Raw genomic sequence first — 11,874 nt, forward strand, 5'->3', positions numbered from 1 at the left:
GCCCCTAGCTGCAACCCCTTTCGCTGCTTTTACTGCACCTCCTTTCATATTCTCTTTCTTCCAGCTTACTTTCCACCCTCTCCTAACGATTGATTCACAGTGCAACTGCGAGGTTTTCCACCTGTTACACCTTTCAAACCTTTTACCGTCAGTTTCCGCTTCAGCGCTGAATGACCTCTTAGGTTCCAGCGCCTGGCCTTTGGCCTAAATTTTATATTCAGAGTATCAATCTACATTTATAAAATTCGCCCGCTTAAGATGGTAGTGTTTTTTAACTTAAATGTGTCTCGTTGCCACTCGTACCAGACCCTAAAGAATGTTGCAGGTTTCTATGTATTTGTTTTTTGTGGTGAGCTTGCTGCCCTTATGCCCCAGTGCCCCACGAAGTACTCTCGTCAACGGAGTCCAGTAGACCTGACTCAGTACTACAGAAAATTTTGTTTGAAGAAATATCGCATTGTGGTCGGTGGAAAATTCTCTTCCCACCTTCTAAAAAAAGAAAGAAAAAGAATTACACACACACACACACACACATATAAAAGAAAATTACACATATATATATATATATATATATATATATATATATATATATATAGTATATATATATATATATATATATATATATATATATATATATATATATATTATATAGGAACTTATTCCGTCATGTCACACTCATTCATCATGCAAATTCCATTGAGAAGGCCTTCCAATGCCCTTACCCACGGCAGCGAAAGAGTGGCGTATAATTTAAAGAAAACGAGGAACCAGCCACTCAAGGAACTTGAAAAAGAATACGACAGACCTGCCTCAAGAAGCTGAAGATTATAAAAGAAGGAGAAAAACGGGAAAGGAAGAGAATTCCAAAGTGTAACCGTATTGGCAACAACAGTCATTGTACCATGTGGTCCAGGGATCGCTACATCAGTTTGAAACTTAGGGGACTACATGACAAGTTCCCGGATGGGAACAGAAATGCCAATATTTTGGTTTATTATTCATTGTTAACAGGGACGAATTTTAATACCTCTAGGGATAGCTGCTTATTGTAGCTTTTGTTTATTTTTTTTTTCTTTTTTGTGTTTTGTTAAAGAACAGATGTCGTAATTCGTGTTTAGTTTTCTGTAAAAGAAAGCTGTTGTGCCGGCTTTGTCTGTCCGTCCGCCCTCAGATCTTGAAAACTAATGAGGCTAGAGGGCTGAAAATTGGTATGTTGATCATCCACCCTCCAATGCTTATACGATGTACAGGAAACTCGATTGCGCTGAAGAAACTTCGGCGCATTTTTGGCTTGTTTTATTTAGTAACGGTGTGTTCTCAAATGACGTATACTATTGCGTGTTTTTCTGATCGGTATCAATCTCGTTTTCTCTCTCTCTCTCTCTCTCTCTCTCTCTCTCTCTCTCTCTCTCTCTCTCTCTCTCTTTCTGTTACTATTGGTTGAAGTAGTTTCTCTCTCTCTCTCTCTCTCTCTCTCTCTCTCTCTCTCTCTCTCTCTCTCTCTCTCTCTCTCTCTCTTCATTTATCGAGTTGAAATAGTTTTATTGTCCTTTAACAACGATCCTAACTGATTTCAACGAGATTACCATAATATTTTGATTTGCGAAAACCTTGAAAAATTAAAAGTATAAGTTTTAAAAAGTACACAGAACCTCCAAGAAATGTTTTTCGCGAAGAAAACGTACATAGCCATCGTTTTTTCCCCCCAGCGTGTTGGTTGTTTTTCTGATTAAATACAGAGTAACCCATTCTTTCCACGTTTGATTAAACGTAAGCTTGGTGTCCATTCAGATGAAACTTTTAATTAACTCATGTTAAACCACACATTGACATCCCATTTTATTTCATTCGTGTTGATACTATAGATTTAATTTTTCATGCTTTTTTAATAACGCGCAGGGATTATGACCCGGATGTGCCGAGGTTATCTGGAGCCCTGATTATTTTTGTGCATGTTTTTTTATATAGAATATTTCTTTTCCGGTTACGTAGAAAGTATTTCAAATAAAGATTGTTTTCTGGGAGGATATTTGAGTAAATATTTTTATGTAGAATATTTCTTTTCCGGTCAGGTAGAAAGTATTTTAGCTAAAGATTGTTTTCTGGGAGAATATTTGAGTATATATTTTTATGTAGAATATTTCTTTTCCGGTTACGTAGAAAGTATTTCAGTTAAAGTTCGTTTTCTGGGAGGATATTTGTGTATGTATTTTTATATAGAACATTTCTTTTCCAGCTACGTAGAAAGTATTTCAACTAAAGAATGTTTTTTGTGGAAATTTTTATGTATATATTTTTTATATAGAATATTTCCTTTCCAGTGACGTGAGAAGTATTTCAACTAAAGAATTTTTTTAGGAAGATTTTTTTGTATATATTTTTATATTTTTTTTTCCGGTGACGTAGAAAGTATCTCAACTAGAGATTATTTTCTACTAAGATTTTTGTGTATGCTTACTATATAGAATATTTCTTTTCCGGTTACGTAGAAAGTATTTCAGCTAAAAATTGTTTTCTGGGAAGAAAACAATTTTATATATTTTTCATGTAGTATATTTCCTTTCCAATGACGTAGAAGTATTTCAGCTAAAGATTGTAAACAGTATTTCAACTAAAAATGGTTTTCTAGGAAGCTTTTTGTGTATATATTTTATATAGAATATTTTTTTCTCCAGTTACGTGACAAGTATTTCAACTAAAAATGGTTTTATAAGAAGACTTTTGTGTATATATTTTATATAGAATATTTATTTTCCAGTTATGCAGAAAGTATTTTGACTGATAATATTATCTCGAAGGAGATGGTTTTGGTTGGTTTTATCCAGAGCAGGTTTGTTTTGCTTGGTTTATACAAAGCATTTAAAAGGTATTCTTGAGAATCAAAGAAACTAATTTTACCAGTGAAATTCGTACTGACTATTCATATTTCTTCGGTCTCTTTGAACCGTAGAACAGATATCGAAATTGGATCATTAAAAAAAAAAATCCTTTATAAGTCGAGATATTGCTGGTTCTTAAGGGCCTTGCTTGTCTCTTATAATAGTTCAGCGGTATTAAAATGGCTATAACAGTAATTGCCTCTGGCCACCAAAAAATTAAGATCTCTTAACCTTCATTGGCTTCCAATAATTGAAGCAGAGAATTTAAGAGACGTGATTTTTCCATGTTCACGTGATTTTCTTTCTTGGCGATTGGGAATTTTACGTATGTGTGTGCATAAGAAAAATGTAATTCTTCTTTTTTATCGTGTTTTGCCAGTTATTCAATAATGTTGGTCTTTCACGTATTGCTGGAAAGTTAATTTTAAAGAACTATTCATATTAGATCTTTTAGAACCGTATTTTTTATACATATATGGGAAGAAAATGTAATATTTTGGTATTTGATAATAAATTGATGCCATGTTTCTTGGTATTATTGGATAATTTCACCCCTCTCTTCAAATATTTCTAACGAAGTTTAGAAATCAAAATTCAGCCGATAAATAATTGCAAATTATAACGAACTGTGAATTCTAATGTGGAAGGAAAGGGTAGCTCGCCCTTTAAAAAAGGGAAGCTTTTATGGATAGTATAAATGCACGTCATACTAGGAAAATATAATCAAACTTTTTTGTGTTTTATTGTGGGAGGTTTTTTTAAAAAAACATGCAAACTGGTGGTTTCACCCCAAAATAACTTTTAACTGATATTTCCATGAAAATACTTGTAATACCTGTTGATTATTTGTATTTGAAGCAGATTTTCTATTCGGCGTATTAGCTATTACCTGTTGAATGGTATACCGGATTACCCATATCCGGTGAGCGCATAACACAATAGGTTAATCCTTGGGCCATTTGTGCTAGAATGAATTTTGTTTATTGTTCTCGAAATTCTAATCCGATTAGCAAAATAAGATTAATTGAAAAAAATCTGTTTTATTTTTTTGGCAGAAGTTTTGCATATAATATATATATATATGCATGTATAATATATATATATATATATATATATATATATATATATATATATATATATGTATATATATATATATATATATATATATATATATATATATATATATATATGTATATATATATATATATATATATAATATATATATATATATATGTATATATATATATATATATATATATATATATATAAATATATATATATATATATATATATATATATATATATATATATATATATATATATATATATATATATATGTATATATACATATATATATATGTATATATATATATATATATATATATATATATATATATATATATATATATATATATATATGTATATATATATATATGTATATATATATATATATATATGTATATATATATGTATATATGTATATATATATGTATATATATATAATATATATATAATATATATATATATATATACCTGATATATATATATATATATATATATATATATATATATATATATATATATATATATATATATATATATATATATATTTATATGCAGCTTTTCTTAACTGCGGGTGCCTCCCAAGAAGAGAAGAAATGGTCGCTGCCACATTCACACTTATAGTACTGAATCGTGGATGAAACCCCCTTTGCAGAAAACGTCTCTAACACCATCCTTTATGGTCAATTTTTTCTATACCTATAAATATATCAGTCGTTTCTGGACACTTAGTATAATTTTTGTAATGGTAGATTAATATACCGTATTCCGTTGCCTTCATGGTACCTCAAGTTGTCGAAAATAATTAGTAATTCTTATTATCTTTCTTCTTCATGTATAATTGTGTTGTGCGGACAAAAAAAAAATTAATCTTTATTTCTGTCATTATTGTACAACACATAAAACGTTATGCTGAACTAGATGGGACACTTATCTTATACAATAATTAATTTCTTAGTATGAGAACCATCAGTGCGCAAGAGAGAAAGTCTTTAGAAAAGCATACAAAAAAAAGTATATCTTAGTTTTACCAGACCACTGAGCTGATTAACAGCTCTCCTAGGGCTGGCCCGAAGGATTAGACTTATTTAACGTGGCTAAGAACCAATTGGTTACTTAGCAACGGGACTTGCAGCTTATTGTGGAATCCGAACCACATTATAGCGAAAAATGAATTTCTATCACCAGAAATAAATTCCTCTAACTCTTCCTTAGCCGCTTTTGTTTCTTCATTAGCCGGCCGGAGAGTCGAACTCGGGCCTAGCGAGTGCTAGGCCACAACTCTACCAACTCGCCCAACGAAGAGATAGAAAAGCACACAATCATGTTTTCTTGTTATATATTGAAAACGGCACAATGATCTGTGCATTCTTGTGGACTGGTGTATGGCGTTGACGACCGTAGATTTTGCGATGCCAGTGCATCGTAATCAATCAGTCTAAAGGAGGCTTTTCTTCAACATTTAGTTTTGATTTGATGATTCCTTTCTGTTAACGTGAGCAATCGCTTTGATATTTTTCTTACAAGAAACTCCAGCGACTGGCTCCAACGGCAGTTTAACTTTATTACGGAAACGTGTTTTTGTATCTTGTATTTTTCTGCTTATGAACCGTAGCTCGAGGGTAACTTTTCAGTGTTATTGTTCTTCGTGCGCTTTTGTTTCAGCATTAAGTGTATTAAAAGTCATTTCCGTTTTGACTTTAGCCTGGAGGTGCATGAGGCCATTTGGGTTAGGGATTGCTGCAATGTTCCAGCAGGTTTCATGTTTATTTGTTTCAAGTGCGGATTCATTTTTTCTGCTTCTTTTTGCAGTTTTTTAATGCAGTTTTAATGCACATTATATTATATATATATATATATATATATATATATATATATATATATATATATATATATATATATTTACATTTTTTTTTCGTGTGGGGAAGAATTAATTTACTAATTCTGTCGGTTAAGTTTGGAATGATATATTTGTATCTAAACGCATCCGTTTTGAAATTACCCTCTAGAGGATGCAGGTAATGACGAAACTCGTTGCCGATATTTTCTACATTTTTAAATTACAATTGCATGTATTTTTAATTAATTTTTTCCCATTTTTTCAGCCTGTTGCGTTGCTTTTGCTAACTCGAATCTTCATTTTTATATGATAACTTACTTTTTTTTTATGTAGATCACTTGTATCAGTGTTTATTGGGTAATAATACCATCAGTAATCTGTTATCTTTTTTCTTATATAAGGTAGTTAATATGACTGTTCCTACAAAATTAATAACTTTTCAGTGTTGTGCCGTACATCCATACATTACTTAATTAAATGCATTTGGGTATAATTTAAGTGCATAAGTGTCAACTTCCATTTTCCGTGCTTTGGGATGACTCCTTTGCTTTCGTAGATTGCAAGTGTTATAGAAAAATCTTTAAGAAAAATCCATAAGAAAAATCTGTAGGAACAAGTATCGTATCCCACTGGAAAAATCTAGTGGGATACGATACTTGTTCCCATTGTATGCCACAACCGCACCAATGTTTCATTGTCCATTGAAATTCATCGACTTCAACTTTTCCTAATGACGAACGCCATTCCCACGTGAGGCATCCATTTAGTCGTTCCCCTTTACATACTTTAATCTAAAGCTTCGGTTCAATCTTCAACTCGGCATCACGAAAACAAAGCCTTTCTCACCTCAGCTCAATCGAAAGGGCGACGGGGGTATTTTTTTTGTAATGCTTTTCCGGAAGTGGCTCTGGGGAGCTGGATTGTTCGTTCCAGCTTAAAACAAGTTTTTGTACAGCGTATAATCAAGGCCACCGAAAATAGATCTATCTTTCTTTCGGCGGTCTCGGTATAATGCTGTATGAGCCGCGGCCCATGAATATTTAACCACGGCCCGGTGGTGGCCTATCCTATATCGTTGCCAGAAGCACGATCATGGCTAACTTTAACCTTACATAAAATAGAAAAACTGCTGAGGCTAGAGGGCTGCAATTTGGTATGTTTGATGTTTGGTGGGTGGATGATCAGCATAGCAATTTGCAGCCCTCTAGCCTCAGTAGCTTTTAAGATCTGAGGGCGGACAGAAAAGTGCGGACAGACAGAGAAAGCCGGCACATTAGTTTTCAGAAAACTAAAAAGCCACGTAGGTAGTCCTCATTAGCATTGATTCAGCCACAGTTAGATATGTTTGTGTTTGTGTTTTTGATTCCACAATAAGCTGTAGGTCCCGTTGCTAAGTAACCAGTTGGTTCTTAGCCACGTAAAATAAGTCTAATCCTTCGGGCCAGCCCTAGGAGAGCTGTTAATCAGCTCTGTGGTCTGGTAAAACTAAGGTATACTTCTTGTATTTTTGTTTACGGAGGTGCTTTTCTCTTTTGTTTACCTTCTCGACTGATTTATATCAGATGCTACTGGTCCCACCAACGACCCTCTGTATTTCTCATCTAGACCCTTTTTCTCTTCATCTCCTCTTATCTAGACCATTTTTTTAGTTTTCTGTAAAAAAAACCTATTGTGCCGGCTTTGTCTGTCCGTCTGCACTTTTTCTGTCCGCCCTGATATCTTAAATACTATTAAGGCTAGAGGGCTGCACATTGGTATGATGATCATCCACCCTCCAATCATCAAACATACCAAATTGCAGCCTTCTAGCCTCATTACTTTTTATTATATTTAAGGTTAAAATTAGCCATAATCGTGCGTCTGGTAACGATATAGGAGAGGCCCCCATCGGGCCGTGGTTAAAGTTTCATGGGGCGCGGCTCATACAACATTATACCGAGACCACCGATAAAATATATTTTCTGTGGTCTTGATTATACGCTGTACAGAAGGCTCGACTGCGCCGAAGAAACTTCGGCGTCTCTTTTACTTATCTTCACAATTAGGATTCAGTCTTTTCCTTCTGTTGTTGCTATATCGCAAACTTGCATCATTCAGTTGGAGTCTCGTCACTTTCCAGGGTGTCTCAAGTAACACCATTGTGGCTACCTAATCCCACATTTTTTAATCTGGAGATCACCTAAGATTGGTTTGTCCAATTTAGTAAATGTATTTTCCCCCTTCTACGGCTATTTTTCAGAGTGATCTCCATACGCCATTTTATCTTGCGTTCTTTAATTCTCCATATTTTACGAGACAAGGTAATAATTTCTTCCTTTTGACTCCACTTGGATGATTACATTAGGTTGCCAGACCCATCGGCCTCTCCATTATAATGTCTTTGTTCAACTTTCTAGTTGACTGAACTAAGAGCCCCCTCCTTCTGAAGTGGCTTCGGGAGTGGAATAACATGCATTTATTTATTTATCTTTTATTATTTATTCATTTATTTATTATTTTTCCTCTGTTCACTGGGCCTTCAATAAAAGTTAGCATTTAAGGAACGACTGTAAAGGTGATTACGTTTCTGATGGAAACGTTTTCTTCATTTCATTATGGTTTTTTTTTTTTTTTTTTTTTTTGTCAGAGTTCCTCTCCCGTGCTTCTTGTAGTATTTATTTGAATGGGTTACATGGCGCATTTCCTTGAAACATTTAATTTCTGCTCTATAGCCTCCGTTTGTCATGATTCATTATAGAGAGAGAGAGAGAGAGAGAGAGAGAGAGAGAGAGAGAGAGAGAGATGGAAATAAGAAAACGAGAGAAGGGCTAAGGAAGTGGGCAGAGAAAGGGGATGAAGAGGGTGTTGGTATCCATCGGGCTGGTGCCTTGGTGGGGAGGGGGAGGGGGAGAGGCGGTGGAGTTGGATGAATGGAGGCCTGGGAGGTGAAGAAAGCTTGGGATGGAGGAATAGGAAGGGGGATGGAGGATGAGGAGGATAGGAGAAGTAGAGAGGTGTAGTAAGCGTCGTCGTCTCTCCATTTGGCTGGAGTGGTGCAGTAATTCTTCGTTAGATTGTGATGGAGGGTAATGGGTCCGTGAGTTATTTCAGACCATCCCTCGCCGTTCTTAGTATTTGTTATTGTTTTTAAATTACCCTCGAAAGCTCTACCTACCCGGGATTTTAATCGCTCCCTCACAATTTATGATGAAGGGTTTCGTGCTAAGATTTCCCCTCTTTAGGTGTTTTATGATGATCCCTCCTCCCCTCTTCCTCCCTCCCCTTCTCTCTCTCTCTTTTACTCCCTTTCCCTTTCGGGGAAAAAAAGAAGGGAAAGAATGGAAAGCGAAAAAAAGAATGAGAGAGGGGGGGAAAAAAAGGAGACCCTTTCTTTAGTTTTGCTGGGGTCGGGAACCTAATGAAGAAACGAAAGTGATGATTGCTTTTTATTTTCTCTCGGTTATTTGAGAGAAAATGTATCCCTGTTTTGGGGGACTTTTGATTGTTCTCTAAATAGCTAATGGTTGGCCTCCTGCCCTCTACTAATGACCCGTGCTGGTTGGAAGTAGAAAGATACATAATTGCTCAGTATTTATGCATACGAAGAAAAGAAAAATTTATGCATACATAAATACACACATACACACATTCACACAGTCACGCTCACCGACCTTCAGTGCGCTCACGCTATCATCTTAATAGCTTATTAATTCATATTCCAAAAGTATTTGAATGATAACATCTGTCTTGAATGTGGTTCGTCCGATGTTATTCCGGACTGTCTGGTTTGTTTTCTTTGCAGTCTTGAATACACAAACCAATTGTATTTTCAAGTATCGTCTAGTTTTCCACCAAGATTTCGAAACGGTGTACTTGAGCTAATTATCCTTCAGTTCGCTTATCGTTTAATGTGTGAATGTACTAAATTCACAGCTAAGAATTTGGAATATCTCGTAGCGGGCAAACCCCAACCAAGGCTGCTGAGCAACCCACTCCGTGAAAAGTCATTCTGCCTCAAAAGGTAGATTTCTGTCCCTCCCAAAATCTCCTCCCCCGTTGCCATTCACGAGGGCTTTGACCATTGCTCAAATTTTTGCAAAAATCCACATGCAACTTTTTACTTAGTCGTGGTAGCAAACTAACGAGCAAACTAAACATCATTTCCTTGGTATTCCTCTGTTGGTTGGGCAGAGTTCTTAGGCTGATATCAGACCTCATATTATATAAAGCCGGCTTGATCTGAATCAGTTATCGAGTAACATCTTAAATACATAATATAAATATATTCTATGGCCTGTGTTAATCCCTTCTAGAAATGAAGGTGGCTATTATAATACAACGAATTACTTTAACAAGATGCGCAGTTAAATTTCTCTAGTTGCATACAGATCGTCGGAAGGATTTTCATCAAATGAGAAGTGAAATTTATAGTTAAAAAGTAGTTTGACAGCTAAAGTGGAACTCTCATGCAGTGCATAAGAAGAAAGAAAAATTGTAACCACCATTTTCGAGAACATTCTTAATAATAAGTCTGAATGTCATTTAATTTCACGTTTTTCCTCGTCTTTTGAGCAACTTGTTCTTAGGTCTTACTAGTTCCTTTGCTTGGAGTTGGGTTTAGTTCATTTGCCTAGTCTTATGTATAGTTCTATTACTTAGCGTTAGGATTAGTTCATTTGCTTAGTCTTATGTTTACTTCCATTACTTAGTGTTAGGTTTAGTTCATTTGCTTAGTCTTATGTTTACTTCCATTACTTAGTGTTAGGTTTAGTTCATTTGCTTAGCCCCAAGTTTAGTTCCCTTGCTTAGTCTAGGTTAATAGTCCCCAGTTTGAAGGCACATCGGTCTCACTTCCCTTTCTTTTGCATATTTATATTTTATTTTTATTTATTCGTTTATTTATCAGCTAATTATTCGGCTAATCATGTTAGTGATTATATCTTTGTTAAAATTAGTATTTTCCTCATCTTTATTTTAATTTTTCCTTACATACTTATTTTGTTATAGCATGCAAATCAAGTACACGAACCTTTACGTATTTCATCAGACTGCATGTATGTTGTTGATAATAATAATAATGATAACAATAATAATCATTATCATCGTCATAATTAGTATTGTCCATTATCCAGGTATATTTCATTACATTAATATATAATTCAGCAACAATTCTGAGTCGCGACAGAACTTGAGTTTATTTTTCCAACTTCAAAATCCAAGTTCATTTTAATACGTTTCAGATACTTCCTTGGGCAGCATTTAATAATAATAATAATAATAATAATAATAATAATAATAACAATAATAATAATAATAATAATAATAATAACGAATGTATGAAGGCTTATTAGAGCAGTATTCTTCACTATTCATTTGAATGTTGAAGAATACTGTTTTAATAAGCTTTCATACGTTCGTGATTATTATTATTATTATTATTATTATTATTATTATTATTATTATTATTATTATTATTATTATTTGAATACCTTTCAAATAATTAATTTGACGAGAAAATAATAATAATAAATGACTGAAGGCATTAATGAGAATTGCATTCCGAAAGTTCATTGGAAAGCTTTTTAATACCCATTCGGGCAGCACACGAATCGGGACCTAGTTCCGTTCTTCCTGTTTCAAAAGTCATTCCGATAATTAAATCTGTTTACTCTGTTCGGTTTCATGTGAAGTGACGTGGCTGATCTCAGGCCATAGGCTGTAATTAAACCGACATTGGATTTCTGAGCATTTGGTGTGTATTTTAAAAACATTATTTGCCAAATGCGTTCTGCGGATGCCGTTTGCTGTTTGCTGCTAGCTGCTTGCTTCTGCTGCTTTTGGGGTTGGTTCTTACACTTGCTGCTTGTTGCTGCTTTTAAGGTTGACGATTGCCCGTGCTGTTTCTGTTGTTCTTGAGGTTGCTTATTAAACATGGTGTTCCTGCTGCTTTTGAGGATGATTATTACTCATGGTGTTCCTGCTGCTTTTAAGGATGAATATTACTCATGGTGTTCCTGCTGCTTTTAAGTTGATTATAACATATGCTGTTGCTGCTGCTTCTAAGGTTGATGATTCCCCTTGCTGTTTTTGCTGCTCTTTTGAGGTTGCTTATTG

This window comes from Macrobrachium rosenbergii, chromosome 1, assembly GCF_040412425.1.
Source record: "Macrobrachium rosenbergii isolate ZJJX-2024 chromosome 1, ASM4041242v1, whole genome shotgun sequence".
In the NCBI taxonomy this organism is placed as follows: domain Eukaryota; kingdom Metazoa; phylum Arthropoda; class Malacostraca; order Decapoda; family Palaemonidae; genus Macrobrachium; species Macrobrachium rosenbergii.